The sequence below is a fragment of the Macaca thibetana genome, chromosome 7 (genome assembly GCF_024542745.1).
Source record: "Macaca thibetana thibetana isolate TM-01 chromosome 7, ASM2454274v1, whole genome shotgun sequence".
NCBI classification, from domain to species: domain Eukaryota; kingdom Metazoa; phylum Chordata; class Mammalia; order Primates; family Cercopithecidae; genus Macaca; species Macaca thibetana.
In genome coordinates, this window is record NC_065584.1 from 61,931,181 (window position 1) to 61,947,825 (window position 16,645).

Consider the following 16,645-nt stretch of genomic DNA (forward strand, 5'->3'; position numbering starts at 1 on the left):
AGACCAGCCTGGCTAACACGGTGAAACCCCGTTTCTACTAAAAATGCAAAAAAATTATCCGGGCGTGGCCGCGGGCGCTTGTGGTCCCAGCTACTTGGGAGGCTGAGGCAGGAGAATGGCGGGAACCCCGGGAGGCGGAGCTTGCAGTGAGCCGAGATCACGCCACTGCACTCCAGCCTGGGCGACTGAAAGAGACTCCGTCTCAAAACAAAACAAAACAAAACAAAACAAAACAAAACAAACAACTAGGTGGGTGTAGTGGCAGGAGCCTATAGTCCCAACTTCTCAGGAGGCTAAGGCACAAGAATCGCTTGATCCATGGAGGCAGAGGTTGCAGTGAGCGGAGATGGCACCACTGTACCCCAGCCTGAGCAACACAGCAAGAGGCTGTCTAAAAAAAAAAAAAGGAAATTTTGTGTCTGTACTCATGAGAGATATTGGATTACAGTTTAGTTTTCAGGATTTTTAAAATAAACCTTAAGATATTTCTTTCAAGTACATTCTACATTAGTCAGTCAGTCATTTTACACAAAGCTTAAGCTATGTACAGTCTTTCAACAGAGAATCCAGTGGGATATGGTATAAAATGGAAGGCAGGGAAGTCTGATTATTATTACTTAGGAAGTAGTCAAACCCATATATTTATTTTTTAAATTACCATTATGATAAAAAAAAAATTAGTAATCTTCCTTATATAGAAGTTGCTTTTTATTTCAGTTTAGCTCTCTAAATAATAAAGTTGATTAATCCAAAAGTGAATAAATTTTTAAGCCATCTTTTTTAAAATAAAAATATTTATAGCTCTTTGAGCACTTTTTGCAAGGAGATAGTGATATATCAAAATAAAAGCTCTAAAATATACATTCTCTTTGAGACAGGCATGAGAATTGTTTGAACCCAGGAGGCAGAGATTGCAGTGAGCCGAGATCGCGCCATTGCATTCCAGCCTGGGCGAGAGTGAGATTTTGTCGCAAAAAAAAAAAAAAAAAAAAAAAAAGAAGAGTTATAGAAACAAACTCATCCATGAAGTCTCCTAACAATCTCTTCTTTTGTGTTTACAACTTATTTATCATATCACATCTCCAAATAGTAATTTGTTCTAATTGTTGGTGAGGCATTCAGAAGTCTACTTTATGTCTCTGTCCACCCATAAGTTTCCAAATTAAGTTCATTTGTGCTGTGATTATGTGAGAGAGAATAAATCCCAAACAGGGATATTTTACTGGAGAACATTTTAAAATATAAGATAGTATATTCAAATGCTAAGAATGCAAAGCATTTGATTTCAAATCAGTGTTTGGCAACAATTATCTCTTCAATACCACCAAATCTGCCTGCAATTAACATCACAGATGTGTAAACAATTAGCTTAGTAGTATTTCTAACATGCTTTTTTCAACGTCAATATATTGTTTCCTTCTTCTCCTTCTATGAAAACTTCCTTTTACCTTTTTGTCTAACCTCATGATTTCCTTTTGTGTCCATACAGAAAGACTCAATGCCAAGAATAAAACTGACGTCAAATCTCACATGGCTTTCATAACACTTGAGAATAGCCCACTATTAAAAAGAAATGGCTGCCCTCCCGAATACATTTTTAGAGATATATTGCCTGACACTTCAGATATGTTCAGTTCTACAATGATTCTGCCTGCAATCTGTTCACTTTACTTCTTCTTTTTTCCCTCCTCTGTAGTGTTTCTCTCCCTTTTCAACATTTCCCTCTGGCTTCATTTTAGCATTTTTCTCTTGAGTTCTCACCTTTTCCCCTCTTTCCATTCTCATTTTTTCTTTTATAGTTTGTTGCTCTCTCGTGCTCTGCTGGGATTCTTCCCAGTCACTCTTTGGCTTCATGTACATGCAATATGGCAAACTAAATCTGACAAAAGCCTGTCTATTGTTCATCATAGCACCTTTTCAACACATACCAAGTGGTGGGAGAGTTAGGGAATGGAGCTTCCTTGCATGTTAGTATGAATTATTCGGAATGTTATCATTGAAGGCTAGCGATTCCACATTTTCCATTTTAGCACTTGTTTCTGACACCTACTTCAGGCAAATTTTGTAAGCTTCAAATACAATCCTTGGATCTTCTGTAATGAAGGCAGCTATAAACAAAGAAGAAAAAGTTTGGTTCATATGTAAGGTTTGGAGGGTAATAAAATATTGATATACTTATATATATTGTACATATACAAGGAGTTGTCCTTGTGAAAACTGTGTATAAAAGATAAAGCATATAAGTATAATTATTCAATGTGGTCATAGCAAAGAAAAAATATCTCTCTAGATTCAAAATCCTGAAAAAAAAAAGACAAAACAAAAATAAATAAATAAATAAATCATGGAAGAGGTGGTAGAATTAAGACCTGAATTATGATAACAGAATTAGAATGGGAATTCAAACCATACATATCAACAATAAGCTAAAATTTTATTTTTGTGCTAGACAAAACAACAGAAATAGTCTGCTTGTGTTTCTGCAACTGGAACCTCTTAGTCATTAAAATAAATCTATTTTACTAGTCATGTCAGAGGCTTCCAAGTGCAAAGTGTACCAAAACAAGATGAAAATACCGATTATGCGTAGATGTGACATCTCTGGTGTCCTGACCTCTGAAATTGTATTATATATTCAGGACACATACCAATGGAAATTTCTGTATCTATTTGATCTATTCTATGGTTTGCCATCTATTTTCCTAAGTGAAGAGGGTAGGGAAGTGGGTGAAAAGAATGAAGGTCAGAAAAATACACCTAAAAATAAAACTTAAATAGTTCCCCTTCATAAAGCACATGACACAACTCACAGGGCCATGAGAATACACTATCGGTCCATCTTAACCTTACTTTATCGTGAGGTTTTGTGCTATCAGCTTCACTGACAACTAGACTAGCAATCGATAGTATCAATCTATAGTTATTTGTTTTCTCAGCAGTTTCATGAATATCACTTTTTAAGTAGAATACTAGCAGGAGTTATTTTTCAAGTAGCTTTAAAGCTACCAAAGGTGCCTTTTGCCAGAGTAAAGCTAATTAACTCTAAAATATCAAATCAATATTCTTATTAATATTGTATCCATTATTTGTGGGGAAGAAATCAATGTGTCCTGATCAAAATGTAAATATGCACAGTGATGCACTCGCACTAGAGAACTTACTATCTTTTCTAAGCAAGCACATTTGAGTCAGTAAGACATGTTATTAGGCAATTGTCTTTGAATTCACTGAAACAGTGCCCTCTTTGCTATAACTATGTCTAGTAAGATTTTTTTTGATGTTTTAGAGCTGAATTTATTCTCAGCATAGATAAGCCTGGTGCCACCTTGAATATTCACTATTCAGAGACTGCCACTTTTGCCATGGGAACTCACACGTGCAACTTGTTTCCATGACAGCCTGTAAATTACAGGTCCCAAAGTCAGCTGCAAGGAAAAGAGAAAATAAATTTAAAAAAAAAAAAAAAAAGACCCTTGCCTTCGTTTTTGGCAGACTTATCCTGGATATTACTGATGGCTTTTTGGTTTGGTCTCAAAACCACCTGTGTCATAAGGGAGACATTGAGATTGTGCTTTCTCCTGCAAATTAGCAATTAGAGCCAAACTGTCTTCTGTGAAGCAGAAATCTAATACAAGACTTAGGGAGAAAAGTAAGTATTTTCATAAGTCATGCACCAGATGAGGGTCTCTTCATGAACAGGCCACCCTGTCCTACTGTTATCTACTTTTAAATCTCTTATGGACAGCAACTGCTTCAATGAAGGCAAAAGCATCAAAACTCTAACATTCTAATGAATAATATGAATATAAAACATTTGAATATTCAGAAAAAGTCTAAAATTCAGATAAAGTTTAAGACCTACAATCATCTTTAATTTACGTTTTGACAAATATATTTCTCTGTAGGACTATCTACTCTGGCAGCAAACCAAATGTTGAAACCAAAACAATTCAAATATGGCATTTGTAGGCAGGGCGGTAGAAGCTGACATGAACCCAGCACCTACCTCCACCCTATATATTATCATATTTAATTTTCACATGGGTCCTAGAAGGGAGGAGAGTTTTATTTCCATTTTCCAGTTGAGTTGAGGAAACTAAGGCTCAGAAGTGCTAAGTAAATTGTTCCGATCACTAAGTGGAGCAATCAGAATTCAAAGTACAAGAATCAACTCAAATTCATCCACTCAACCTACAATTGTCATCTTTAAATATGGAATTCAGAGGAAAAGCATTATTTATTTACTTTTATACTTTGAAAAAAACTCTCTTCAAGGTAATTTATATATCAGGATTTATTTTACAATACACACATACTTTGCAATAAAAGACAATATAAACAGATTAATGCATCAAAGTTGCCTGGCTTATTATGGATTTCACTCATTAAAAAAAAAAAAAAAAGGAAAGGAAATAAATGCAGTCATTTGCCACATAGCAGGCCACTGTGCTTTTTTTTATCAATTCAGTTTCTGTGCACGTAGTTCAAGGACAACATAGGGCCTGATATAGAGCCCCTTCTTGATTTATACTTTATTTCCTGTAGAACTACAGATTACAGTATGCCTTTGTTTCAGATAAAATCAGGACGTATAAAGCAGTGTTGTACTGACCTCCACATGATGCTAACATTTTTGCTTCAAACTTACACAGATTTTAAATTTATTGCCAAGTCTGAAAAGCTTGGCTAAGATAGTCATTGTGTCATACTAGCTTTCTGTTTGGATTCTGTGTTGACATCAACCCTAAATAATCACAAAAGCAGTGCTTTTGCAGATGTATTTGTGCTGGTCTCTGAGTTCTTAGTTCATTTAAATATCAATGAGCTGAAAATGTACTGAAAATCATACCTTAGCTTTTTGTCCTTTTCAGAGTGTTTCATTAAATTAAATTATATTTTAGTTTAAGTCTATGTAGGTAAGTATATCCAGTTACCATGAGCCAATTTAATTGTATTTTGTACTTGCCCAATTACTGACTTGAAGCAAATCTTTGACTAATAATAATGACTGCACATTACTAATGTTAGTAAAGGAAGTCCTGAAAGCACTTCATTCTCTGTCTACATGGTGGACGTTCCTTTTCTGTTGCTTAAAATATTTCTTTGAATTCTTACTGCATACACATAAATTCAAATTCCCACTGCATTCAAGATCTTTACAAGTAGTCTTCCTCCTGACCACTCGCTCTTCTATAAATCAGAGTACAAATGTTAAAGCCTATTAGACCTGAATTCAATTACTGCCTCTGCCATTTCCTATCTATATACATTTAGAAAATTTTTATTTTTGCTTTTACCTTACCTGGGCTGATTCCTTTTTGTGCAAAATAAGGGTAATAGTACTTGACTCAGAATGTTTGTGAGGAGAAAATGGGAAAGAAACATAAAACACTGAGAACAGTGATTGCTCATTTCTGCCAATGCAAGACTTCATCCAGTCCTTCCCCACCCACCCCCAGTTCTTTACCAAATTTTCTTCTACGTACCCTGTTCTTTAGCAACACTGAAAAATTTACCTTTCCCCAAATAATAAATGTATTCCTCATCTATTCCTTGACACATTGCACGCACATGGCCTGGAATAGCCTTTACACCCTTCTTTTTGCTGCACTACTCCTTTGTTTCTGAGTATCACTTCCTTTATGATACCTTCCTTGACATGTTTCCCCATGAGTTCTGAGTTCTTATTCTGCATGAGTTCTTGTTTTGAACTCATGTAGAACTTTGTACATACTTCAATTATAACACTTAGGATATTTTAATTGCATGTTTATAATAGTCCTTCCCTAGTAACCTGAGTCCCTCAAGGGCAGAGTTGGCATCTACACCATCATTGTGTCACTAGTATCTGGTGTTTAATATTTGTTGAATAAAATAATTATACCCTTAATAAATCATGATCACTATATTCCACTTCTTCTTAATGTGCATTCCTATCCACACGTAAGACAAGACTGCTCTATTATTCTAGGACTTGAACTTAATAGAAACTGGACAGATGTCTGTGTAATTAAATATAATGTGAACAACATGAACTGGTGTTGTTAAGGGTAAAATATTGATCAGTGAAGAGAGGAGGTGAATTAAGTGGACTTAAAAAGAGAAGGGAACATGGGAACACCACTTTCATTTATCATTCCCATTTTAATTTTACTTTTGGAAACCTGACAAATATGTAGCAGTAATGTCTTGCAGAAGACAGATTTTATTTTCCCCTTTTAACTTTTTAAAATCAGGCTCTAGGAGGTAAAAATCCAATCAGAAAATGTGTTTAGTGTTAAAATTATGAGATGGATTGTCTTAAAAAGCCTTGGTGATGAAAAACAGCATAAGAGAAGGTAGACAGTTTGCCTGAGATAAGAACATCAACCTTCCTTCTTTAGAAACAATAAGAGGAGTCCAGAGTCGAAATTAGAAAGCACTCTCGAGGGAGAGCTATATATTCCCATGTCAAAAGTCTCTTCTGGTCTGCTGACCCAGGCAGATGATCAGGTTGATTGACTTCATCTCTATCACCAGCAAATGGAAAGGCAGTGGTGACTAATGACTTTCCCAATATCCATCTTTTTTATTTAAAGAAGTTAGCAATATACCTTGAGATAGATGCTGAAGTAGGTATCATCTGTCTTTTTGGCCTGATATAAGGTTCATGGTTTCTTAAGAATCTGAAGTCAAGGGAATTGAAAAATTGGAATAGGTGTTCTCAAAGATCAGATTAAAAGTTTTTGCTGACTCCTAATCATCTTGAGATCTTGAAATTTCTTTAAGTGTATACAAGAGATAGCAGTAACTAAGATGGGAAATGTATATGCTTACATCTATACTATAAGTTTTACGTAGAATTGAGATATGAGATGTATTTATATATTGTGTAGTGCACTCGAAGTTATTTCTACTATCTGACCACTAGTAGTATATTTGTAAGTTGGTTTTATGAGACATATATCTTAACACATGCCTTCTTTCTGAAATTGTCTCTCTCTCTCTCTCTCACACACACACACACACAAACACATACACACACACAAACTCTTTTGTCTCTTTCTTACCAATTCATCCTGTAAAACAAATAAAACTTTGTAAAATACAGATCCAATAATCTCATATCTCTGCTTAAAATTTAATCATAAAATTTAGTCCAACTTTAAAAACCATTAGCAAACACTTCCAGTTAAGTTTGTCCCATTTTTTTTCTCAGTTCTCAAACAATGATCTGTGCTTCAAACAAACCTGACTAGGCACTATCTTCTGGTGCTTTGAAGAACTCAGTTTCTGTACTACTCTCAGCTGCTCATTTAGCTGCTCATTTACTTCTTTATATTTCCTGTAATTGTCTGCATTTAAAACAACTTTATACAATTATTAAATGAATTCATTTTTGTATAGAATTTCAAACAAGTTAGGTGATGATAAATTTCCTTTGGACTTCTGTCCAGTTCCTCTTCCCTTTCCAGATAGGCAACCACTGTTGCATACTCTTTTTTATGCATTGACATAAATATGTGTAAAACATATAACTACATGTCACATATACTTACAAAATATATTTTGTAAAACCTATGACTTTTGTATGATTACATGTTTGTTTTACATAAATAATATCTTACATCAATACTCTTTTAATTTTTTCTTATCCATTTTCCTGAGGATCTTTTCATGTCAGTAATAAAGATTTCCTATGATCAAAGTTTCAGTATACAAAATCAATGTATAAAAATCAGTAGCATTTCTATACACCAATAATATCCAGGCTGAGAGTCAAATAAAGAACACAATCTCACTTAGAATAGACACAAAGAAAATAAAATACCTAGGAATGCAGCTAACCAAGAAAGTGAAAGATCTTTATAAGATGAACCATAAAACACTGCTGAAAGAAAGCAGAGATGAAACAAATACTTGGAAAAACACCCCATGCTCACGGAATTAAAAGACTCAATATCATTAAAATGGTCATATTGCCCAAAGCAATTTACAGATTTGATGCTATTCCTACCAAACTACCAACATCATTCTTCACAGAATTAGAAAAAAATTATTCTAAAATTCATATGGAACCAAAAAAGAGCCTGAATAGCTAAAGCAATCCTGAGCAAAAAGAACAGAGCCAGTCATCACACTGCATGACTGCAAACTGTGCTGTAAAGCTACAAAATATATAGCTACATACACAAACAGCGTGGTACTGATTCAAAAATAGACACAGAGACCAATGGAATGGAAAAGAAAAGTCAGAAATAAAACTGTGCACCTATACCATGTGATCTTCCATAAGGCCATCAAAAACAAGCAATGGAGGAAGAATTCCATATTCTATAAATATTGCAGAGACAACTGACTACCTATGTATGGAAGAATGAAACTAGACCTTTACCTTTTACCATGTTTAAAAATAAACTAAAGATGGATTTTAAATGTCAGACCTCAAACTATAAAAATTCTAGAAGAAACTCTAGGAAATAACCTTCTCAACATCAGTCTTGGCAAAGAATTTATGGCCAAGTCTTCAAAAGCAATCGCAACAAAAACAAAAATAGACAAATGGAACTTAATTAAATGAAAGCACTTCTGCACTGCAAAAGAAATCATCAACAGACTAAACAGACAACCTACAGAATGGGAGAAAACATTCACAAACTACGCATCTGACAAAGGTTCACTGTCCAGAATCTATAGAGAACTTAAATCAACAAGCAAAACACAAATAACCCCATTAAAAATGGGCAAAAGGCATGAACAGATACTTTTCAAAAGAAGATATATAAGCAGTCAACAAACGTTTCAACAACGCTCATCACGAATCATCAGAGAAAAACAAATCAAAACCACAATAAGATACCATCTCACACCAATGAGAAAGTCTACTATTAAAAAGTAAAAAAAACAACAGATGCCTACAAGGCTACAGGGAAAAGGGGACATTTATATGCTGCTGTTGGTGGAAATGTAAATTAGCTCAGCTACTGTGGAAAGCAGTTTGGAGATTTCTCAAAAAACTTAACACTAACGTAAGACCCAGCAATACCATTACTGGGTATATACACAAGGGAATACAGATCATTATACCAAAAGACACATGCACTCATATGTATGTTCATCACCATGCTATTCACAACAGCAAAAACATGGAATCAACCTAAGCACCCATCAGTGGTGAATTGGATAAAGAAAATGTGGTAGATATACATCTTGGAATACTACACAGCCATAAAAAATAAGGAAATCATGTCCTTTTCAGCAACATGGATGGAGTTCGAGACTATAATCCTAAGAAAATTAGCACAGGAACAGAAAACCAAATGTCACATGCTCTCATTTACAAATGTGAGCTAAACATTAAGCACACATAGACATAAACATGGGAACATTAAACTGCAAACTACTAGAGAGAGGAAGAAGGGAGGAGGTTGTGGATTAAAAAAACTACCTTTTGAGTACTATGCTCACTACCTGGGTCCAATATACTCAGGTAAAAATTTTTTGAGTGTACTCCCTGCATTTAAAATAAATGCTGAAATATTTAAAAATGATAAATAAATAAAATGTTTGCTATAATCTTCCAAGTGTGACCATGCCATGCTTTATTTTACCATCCACCCCCTAATGGATATTTGGATTACCTTCATTTTTGCCATTGAAAAAAAAAATACTACAAAAACCCAGTGAACATGACTGTGCACTATATTTTCTAAGATACTGCTATAGTTTTAATGTGTCCCCCAGAATCCATGTGTTAAAAATTAATCCCCAATGTAACAGTGTTGGGAGGCCCAGGGAAGCGTTTAGTTCATGAGGACTCTGCCTTCATGAATAGATTAATGTAATTATAAAAAGGGCTTGTGGCAATGGGTTCACTCCTTTTTATTATTTTTATTTTTAAGTTCCAGGGTACATGTGCAGGCTGTGCAGGTTTGTTACATAGGTAAACATGTGCCATGGTGGTTTGCTGCACCTAACAACCCATCACCTAAGTATTAAGCCCGGCACGCAGGTTCCCTCTCTTGCACTCTTGGCCTTTTGCCTTCCACCATGTGATGATGTAACAAAAAAGTTGTCAGATACATGCTGGTGCCTTGATTTAGACTTCTAGCCTCAAAAATTGGAGCCAATAAGTTTCTTTTCATCATAACTTGCCCAGTCTCAGGTATCCTGTTATATCAGCACAAAACAGACTAAGACAGAAACTGGTACCAGAGAAGTGGAGTGTTGCTATAATAAATACTTGAAAATGTGGAAGCAGCTATGGAACTACATATAATGGATAAAGGCTGGAAGAATTTAGAGGAGCAGGCTAGAAAATGCCTATATTGCCGCGAACATAGCAATAATGGCCATTCTGATGAGGGATTAGGAGAAGAGGAGAACTGTAGGGAAAGTATAAAATGTCCTTAAAATTACTTAAGTGGTTATAAACAGAATATTGGTAGAAATACGGACAGTAGAGGCCATTCTGATGAGGTCTTGGATAGAAATGAGGAAGAAAGTATTGAAAACTGGGGGAAGGCCATCCTTGTTATAAAGTGGCAAAGTACTTGGCTGCATTATGTCCATGTCATGGGCTTTATGGAAGGCAGAATTTAAGAGAATTGAACTAGGGTATCTGGCAGAAGAAATCTCTAAGCAGCAAATATGGAAGGGACTGTGTGGTTCTCTTAACCGCATATAGTAAAATGTGAGAAGACAGAAATGATTTAAAGATGGAATTAATTAAAAGGGCAGAACACACAGATTTGTAAAATCCCAAGCATGAACATATAAACAACGAAAAGGCATGTTTAGAAGAGAAAATCAAGGGCGTGAGCGGTGACTGTTTGGTAAGGAGATTACCTTGGAATGAAGAAAGTCAGGTGCCATTCATCAAGACAATGGGAGAATTATCCTAAAAGCATTTCAGAGATCTTCAAGGCTGCCACTCCCATCATAGACTCAAAGTGCAAGGGCTTTGAGGGTAGAAAGGTTTTGAGGGAAATACCTAGGAAACTCTTGAGAATTTGGGGTTCATTGCCCAGAGCTGTCTCAGTCCTCTGCCCACACATTCTGGTGCTGCTATCTTCAACCACCTCAGCTGTGGCTCAAGCAGGCCCAGGTGTAACTCTGGCCCTGTGGAGGCATGGCTGCCTCTACCTAGATTTCAAAGGATGCTTCAGAGGCCTGCTGCTTGGGCAGAGCTACTGCAGAGAGTCCTGACCAGGGTAATGCCTTGTAGAGCCATGAGATGAGGGCCACTCCTAGGACTTTAGAACTGTAGAGCCACCAGCATGCCACATTAGCCTGGAGAGGTACAGGCATGAGACTCCAACCCATGAGAGCAGCTAAGTGAGATGAGTTCAGCAAAACCACAGGGTTAGAGCTGCCTGAGGCCTTGGGGGCCCAAATCCAGTTTTAATGTGCTTAGAAGACAGGACACAAAGTCAAAGATTATTCTCAAGACTTAAGATTTAGTATTGTCTACCCTATTCGCTTTTGAACTTGGTTGGAACCTGTTATTCCATTCTTCTTGCCTACTTCTCCTTTTGGAATGGAAAAATCTGTCCTATGCCTGTTCTACCACCGTATTTTGAAAGCACGTAACTTGTTTTAATTTCACAGGTTTACAGCTAAAAGACAATTTGCATCAGGATGAATCTTACCGTGTCTCAGTCATATGATGCTTAGATTTGAGACTCTGGACTTACATTTTAAAGTTGCTGCTGAAAGACATTGAGACGTTTAGGACTGTTGGAATGCAATGAATGGATTTTTCTTATGAGAAGAATATGAATTTTGGGTAACTGGGCAGTATGGTGTGTTTTGAATGTGCGCCCCAGAATTCATCTGTTGGAAATTTAATCTCCAATACAACAGTGCTGGGAGGTGGCGCCTAATGGGAGGTGTTCAGATTATGAAGGCTCTTCCCTCATGAATTGATTAATGCCATTATAAAAAGGGCCCTCCAGAATGGGTTTGCTCTCTTGTGCTCTCACCCTTCCACATTTTGTCACGTGATGACATAGCAAAAAGAGCCTCACCAGATGTCTGTGCCTTGATCTTCTTGGCCTCCAGAACTGTGAACCAGTAAATTTGCATTCATTATAAATTACCCAATCTCAGATATTCTGTTACAGCAGCACAAAACGGACTAAAACAGAAGCTGTATTAGCTTGAGCTAACATCACAAAATACCACAAACTGTGTGGCTTAAACAAGAGAAAATTATTTTTCACAGTTCTGAAGCCTGGAAGTCTGAGGTCACGGTGACAGCATTGTTGGGTTCTTTGTAAGGGCCCTCCACCTGGCTTGCAGATAGCTAATTCCACCATGAGGTTCCCACTCTCATGACCTAATTATTTCCCAAAGGCACCATCTCCAAATACTATCACATTGGGGATTAGGGTTTTAACATATGAACTTTGGGGAAACACATGCAGTCTATAGTAGATATATGGCTAAGAAATGAGTTTCAGAGTAGAAAGTTCTATCAGATTGTCTCCTGACTGTCTCAATTTACATGCTCACCTAAGTGCTTGAAACTGCCCATTAAACTCTATCATTGCTACCACCTATCCTATGCCAGCACTGGCACCCTGACCTGAGACTTTCAGCCTCCAGAACTGTGAAAAATAAATTTCTCTTGTTTAAGCCACCCACTGTGTGGTATTTTGTTATGTCAGCTCAAGCTAATACAGCTTTAGTCCATTTTGTGCCGTTATAACAGAATACCCAAGATTAGTTAATTTATAATGAATGGAAATTTACTGTTTCATACTTCTGAAGGCTGGAGAGTTCAAGATCAAGGCATTGTCATCTGGTGAGGGCCTTAGTGCTGTGTTATCATATGGCAATGGTAATCTATCTTTTTCCTAATTTTTGAGAAACATTTGCTATCTTATTGTTTTAATTTATGTCTTCCAGTTACTACTGAAGTTTTGAAAGGGTTATTGGCCATTTATACTTTCTCTTTTTTAAATTACCTGCTCATTTTCTTTGCTTATTTTCCTATTAGGCTTTTGCTTTTTTTTTTTTTAATTTGAAGGAGTTTTTTATATCTTCTGAATACTAATCCACTGTAATCTTTATGAAAGCAGAGGTTTTTTTATCTGTTTTGCTCACTACTAGACCCTAGGGCCTAAAAGAGCACATGGTACCGTAGTACGTGCTTGATAAATGTTTACTGAAAGAATGAAAAGGCATATAAATAAACAAAGAGGTTGCAAACATTTTCCAGTGTACTGCTTAACTTGACATTATCGTATCAAATTTAAATAAAAGTTTTAAATTTGAGTATGATCACATTTATCAATCTCCTGTGCTAAATATCCTACATTTTGTGTTTAATCTTATAACCATTCCTACCATGGGTTAATAACAGATTATCCTTCATCCCCCTCAAACTGTATGCTTCTGTTTTATTCATTTTCACTCAATTTAATCCATTCTTCTTGATTCTGATGTCTCTAGTCTCATTGAAATAGTAATTTTATCAATATTTATCAATTAAGAAGTTGGTTCATATGTAACATCGTAAGATGAATTTTATAGAATATCATATTCCAGGCCAGACACAGTGGCTCACACCTGTAATCCCAGCACTTTGGGAGGCCAAGGGAGGTGAATTTCTTGAGCTCAGGAGTTTGAGACCAATCTGGGCAACTTGGCAAAACCCCATCTCTACAAAAAAAAATTTTTTTAATTACCCAGGTGCTGTGGCACGTCTGAGGTGAGAGTATTACTTGAGCCTGGGAGGTCAAAGCTACAGTGAGCCATTTTGCACCATTGCACTCCAGCCTGGATGACAAAATAATATCATATGCCAGATACACTGAATTTTTTAATTTCTGAAAGACTTAAAATACAATGTAACTACCCACTATCTTGAGTCATTGTCCTTCAAAAACACATTCAAACATGGGTCGGTAAATGAGGTAATGTTTCTATAACAGTGTCCTCTCAGCAATCTCAAGAAAAGAGCTCTAGGAAGTATGTTTTGGAAGGCAGCACACTATTTTCATTTCTATTCAATTTATTATTTAAAATTAAATTACACAGTACAATGGGCCCTGGATAAAATATTCTAAATAAGATAGAGAATGTCAGCACCACAATTCTTTGTATGCATGCTAAGCAAAACTCAGAGAAGCAAAAACCCTAGGATATGATGTCAAACAAAGCTTTCAGAAACTTAGCAACAATATGTTTGGAAAATAAAAAGTAAGATGTACACACCAAAGTAACCTTGGGAGCTAAAACAGAAAAGGTCCCTGTGAATGTTTCTTATCACAGCAATATTCTCTGGAAAGGATGGACAGTCATATCTGTCTTTTTGACCACATTCCCACTCCTGAGTAGTAGCATTGTCAACATCTAATATGAAGGCCATCAATTCACTCTGACAGTGTTTGCACTTCAGGTGGTGAGAAACTCTGTGGGCTAAAAGAAGGAAAAAGAAAGAAATTAAGGAGTAATATCTTGGACCGAGATGAGAAGTATAGCAAACTATGGAAGAAGAAAGTTGCAAATAAAAAGTGTTCTAAATAAGAGAGAACTGAACTTTCAAAGAACAGAGGCATAGGCCTATGCTCATTTAAATAAAAGCAAAATCCTCTATGATTTATTACTAAACTTTGCATACAAAGATGGTTGCGACAGATTATAGTACTCATTTTACTCACCCACTGAATAGGCCAGCATATTAATAAGAACATTTCCCTGGTTGAATATTCATCTACATAGTGCTTTTCTTCTATAGAGCAGAAATTATTAATCAAATAGAGCCTCCTTAATTCTGAACTACAATTGTGTAGAAGTCAGTGGAGGAAGTCATTTCACAGAGAAGTAACTAAGACACAGGGATATAAAATGAATCTTCCAAGAAGATTCTGGACCCATACATAGTACATAACAGAGTACAAATATAAAAGTGTACTAGTTGCTTGTCAGGCATTTATTGATCATGAGTCTAGCAAGCCTTTGTTGTAGATTCAAAAATTAAGACTAAAATTCTACCCTTAATATATTTAACACCTGTTGGTGACCCATAATTCACACACAGACACACAGACACACACACCAAATCAAACAAGCAAAGGTAGTGTGCATTTAAGAGAGTGATTTAGCAAGTAAAGTATCATTTCCACCAGTTTTAAAATCAAGTCTGCTTCTAATTCAGCTTTACAAATGGAAAGCATATAAATTGGAGTAATCTTAAATCACTACAAAAACTTAAAAACACAAAAAAAGTCTTACTTTGGAAAATGAAATTAGACTCAACAAATTTTATTGGACAGCTACTGTGTGCTAAGTAGTAAGAATACAAAACTATGTCGGAAAATGGTCCTTGTTATTAAGGTGCTCTCAATCTAATGAAGTCTACTCAGAAAGAATTTATAGAATTCAAGACCCAGTGGACCACAGAAGAGAGATATTAAACTATACTTGAACCATAGAGGATCTGAAAGAGAAACTTTCTAATATCGAAGACACCATATGCCAAAATACAGGATATGAACAGCATTTGGTAACAGTTCTAAAATGGTGGCGTAGCACGTTGAAGGAGTAGGACACTGAAACTGAGGAATTAGTTAAGGGATTTATGTGTCATATATGAGAATTCAGAAAGTATTTAATAGCCTCTGGCCACACTATTTTTTCTGTGAAGCAAAAAAAGTCCTCCTTCAATACTCTATACCCACAATCTTATACTCATGTCATCTTCCTACTTTCCAATCTTCATTGCACTGGATGACTAATCTCTTTTAGCCCCTGACTACATTCACTATTATCACCTCCCTGACCATCACTCACCTCTCTTTCTCTGGCTTCAGCTCTATGGGCAGCTTCCTCAATAACTATCAATGCACTCCTATCCCTAAGAGAAAAACACACACATATACACACAATAAAAATGATTACAATGACACCTTTGGGGCTGCCTCTCTTCTCTCTCTTCATAATGAAGAATATCAACTTCTCAAAGAAACAGTCTAAATTCCCTCTCACACAATACACCTCACAGTCACTCTTCAACCTACTACCACACAGTGTCTATTCCCACTCCTCCACCGACACTCTTCTGACAGTGGTCTACATTCTATTCCATTTCTTTTTTGCACATGTCATTGCTAATCACTCCTTTGAGTTCACTCAGCCATCATGCCTGTGCCTATCCCAAAATATCCTATTGCTTTCTCCTTTCCTTCATCTGTTTCTTTTTACCCTCATTTGCTGACTATAATTCTTCAAACTACTACTGTGTTCCCACCCGTATACTAAAAGAAACCCCTCAGTTAATATTTGATTTTTTTTAAATTAGCCTTCAGTCACGCTTATTAATTGTCTTCTATGAGTTACAACTATCTTTCACTCTTTGCCAAAGGAGACAGGTGGTGTTCATGATAACCCGTAAGTAATTTTCTATTGTATAACAAATAAAGATTAAACCCTTGGCCAAGCATTAGAAGGCTTCTGCTCTGGGCCCCTACCATCCTTAAGTCGCTGAAGCTCCTTTCCACCCACTCACCACACAGACTGATTACAATCAGCTTAATTATATAAAAAGTGAAAAATTAAGCAGAAAGAAAGATAGACTTGGCCTGAGTACAAATCTATTCTGTATCATATTTAGCAAGTTAATTAATCTACCTAAACCTACGTGTTTTTATTTGTACAA

The 16,645-nt window shown here is 36.1% G+C and overlaps 1 long non-coding RNA gene across 1 annotated transcript; it reads right to left on the minus strand.

The window, feature by feature from the left end:
- Positions 1–1,340: 1,340 nt before the first annotated feature.
- On the minus strand, positions 1,341–15,845 carry LOC126957894 (uncharacterized). The gene is made up of 3 exons (XR_007727006.1): positions 15,781–15,845; positions 14,203–14,406; positions 1,341–2,108 (listed from the first exon to the last, which is right to left on the minus strand). It is a non-coding gene; the product is annotated as an uncharacterized LOC126957894 (long non-coding RNA).
- Positions 15,846–16,645: the final 800 nt, after the last annotated feature.